The sequence below is a fragment of the Eulemur rufifrons genome, chromosome 3, assembly GCF_041146395.1.
Source record: "Eulemur rufifrons isolate Redbay chromosome 3, OSU_ERuf_1, whole genome shotgun sequence".
Classification (NCBI taxonomy): Eukaryota; Metazoa; Chordata; class Mammalia; order Primates; family Lemuridae; genus Eulemur; species Eulemur rufifrons.
This window is the reverse complement of record NC_090985.1, coordinates 21,894,444-21,896,933: the sequence shown is the minus strand read 5'-3', so window position 1 is coordinate 21,896,933 and position 2,490 is coordinate 21,894,444. Positions and strand designations below refer to the sequence as shown.

At 48.0% G+C, this 2,490-nt stretch overlaps 1 non-coding gene across 1 annotated transcript; it reads left to right on the top strand.

Moving 5' to 3' along the window:
* Window positions 1–449: 449 nt before the first annotated feature.
* On the top strand, window positions 450–521 carry TRNAE-UUC (transfer RNA glutamic acid (anticodon UUC)). The gene has a single exon. It is a non-coding gene; the product is annotated as a tRNA-Glu (tRNA).
* The last annotated feature ends 1,969 nt before the right edge of the window (window positions 522–2,490 follow it).

Below are 2,490 nucleotides of genomic sequence, written 5' to 3'. Positions count from 1 at the left end.
CAATGGCTAATGATCTAAAATACCATGATTGGAAAAATCTGGTCTACTGCAAGTCACTCTCAGTCGCAAACCTGGGGAAGAGAGAGACCAGGGAGCCACGCCCGTACTTCGTTCTCTATCCCCTTTATTTTGAGCCTTTCAAACCATTCTCTTCCCAAATCGCACTGCAGAACCTTTTAACAGAGGTTTTTGGGACCCAAGGCCAGCCTGCAGGCTCCTGCAGGCCGGGTGTGAGGGGCGGAGTCCAAGGGCCTGCGCCCACCGGGCCGCAGAAGCCTCGAGCGGCACCGAGAGGCCCCGGAGGGAAGCGGCACCGACTACGGCGGGGAGACTCCAAAAACCCGCGCAGGCGCAGAGAGGACCAGGCACGGGAGGCGGGGTCGAGCGCGGAAAGCGGAAGCAAAGAAGAATGATTCAATTTGCTGTGACTTCAGCTACTACTCGTCACTTCCCACATGGTCTAGCGGTTAGGATTCCTGGTTTTCACCCAGGCGGCCCGGGTTCGACTCCCGGTGTGGGAAGGAAGGTTCTTTTACGAACCCTAGGTAAGAATGAGCAAATTTCGAACGTCCTTGAGCAGGAAAAACACTAAATGGGATTGGTAAAAGCTGTAATTCCTTAGGACCCTGTTGAGACCTAAAGTTCCACCAGCTAATTCGCAATACAAAAAGCTGGCCTGTGTGATCAGCATTGTTATTTTTGCTCACCATATATAATTCATTTAAAATTTCACAACAAATATTGTTTAGTGGTCAAACTCTAAACAAAGGAATTCCTATATTCTGGCCTATTCACTGTCCTCTCTGGCCCCACTAAGTGTTTCTGGCCTGCGGATAAGGAGATGGTGAGCAGTATGGAGGGATGAGAAGGGCCAAGGAAGAGCCCACCCACCCACAGGAGCAGCTGAAGTCGTTTGAGGACTGAGAGGTGAGGGGACAGTGTTTCCTGAAACAGGAGTCACTAGGGCTGAGATACAAAGAGGGGCAGGTCTCCAAGTAGAATAATAGCTTTAACAGAGGTTTGCACAGGAATGTAGAGGTTGAGGGCAGAAACCAGATTCATTCACCTAGAAAACTTCCACAGATTAAGAGATGGGGAAACTGAGGCAAGGAACCAGGCTCTGGATAGAATCACACACGTGGTTGGGTTGAGGTCCGCACTCCTAGCAAACTCAAATTTTCAGAGGTAGGAAGGGCCTTGAAACCTTCCCAGCTTCTAAGCCATTTCCAGAATGGAATTAAAATATTTCTTTCTATGCTTAGGCCTTCGTACTCTTAACGACAGTGTAAGCCTGCATGAGCCAGTTCCTGTCCAGAACAGGCAGGACCTTCTCCGAGTTCTATTGTTGGAACCAACGCTTGTGTCCCTCTGCGGGACTGACCAGATCATGTGAGCAACCTCATGGTACTTTAGTTGCTGCTGTCTCCAGCCTGATCTGGACAATAACAATCACAGAAAAGCATGAACCTGGACCAGTGGGAACCCAGAGCACTCATAAATCGACAACACGAGTTGGAGGGAGGGTTGAGATCTTGTTTTGGGGAAAATTGTACTATTCATGCAGAGGCAGTCACTTCCATTCCCTGACTGAATTTTATTTTACTTCCATGTTCTCAGTCTGTATTGGCCAAAAAGATAATTTGAGGAGTTCTTTGCAAGTTATTGCTTCAGACATCCATTATGTAACCTATTAATATTCTTTTAAGATGTATTTGTGAAAAGCGTCCCCTGTAAATACCCCGCAGACTGGTTGCCTTCTCTCCATCACCACTCTCACTGCACCACTCTGGGAGTGCTGCAGCTTCCGCCAGAGCGACCTTGGCAGCCTTATCCAGGGCTGGCTGCCTTGATAGAGATAGATAGGACTTTGCCTCTCTCCTTTGGAGACAGTGTGTGAGGATGTTTCACTTGTTACAGAAAACCCCATCCTGCTACCCTGAGCACTGTGGTGTACAGAAGTGAAAAACGGGTGGGAGGCTGGGAACCGATGCCAAATAGCCAAAAGGCTGGACTGTCCTCATCATTTTCTTGTTTGCCCTTATCTTCTTTCATATGCTTCATATTCTTCTTTTTTTTTTTTTCAAGAAGTCTGGATCTCTGCAAATTCCACTTCTCAGACTCCCTTTCCAGTAGACTTCTGGTTAACAGTTGCCCAAGGGAGATTCTGTTGGAAAATTGCAATATGTCAAAAAAAGAAGATTGATTTTTTTTTAATGCTTCTGATGGTGTATTTGGTAGAGCCAGACATCCCTTGATGGCTGTCAGCTGTGAGCCATTACCAGTGGCAGGAGTGGGCAGCTGTGGGCTCCAGTGGCTCTGGGAGTTTCAGCAGAGCCTAAGTGGGCTTGACAATAGTATGGTTCCAGTGGCAATGGCAGTGCCCAGGAGTGACCATGCAGTGGGTTCCTACCTGCAGGTAATGCCACTCTCCCTTGTTATTTCAGCCCTAAGTGAATGGTGGCATCTGCAGCTACTAATATCTGAATAATC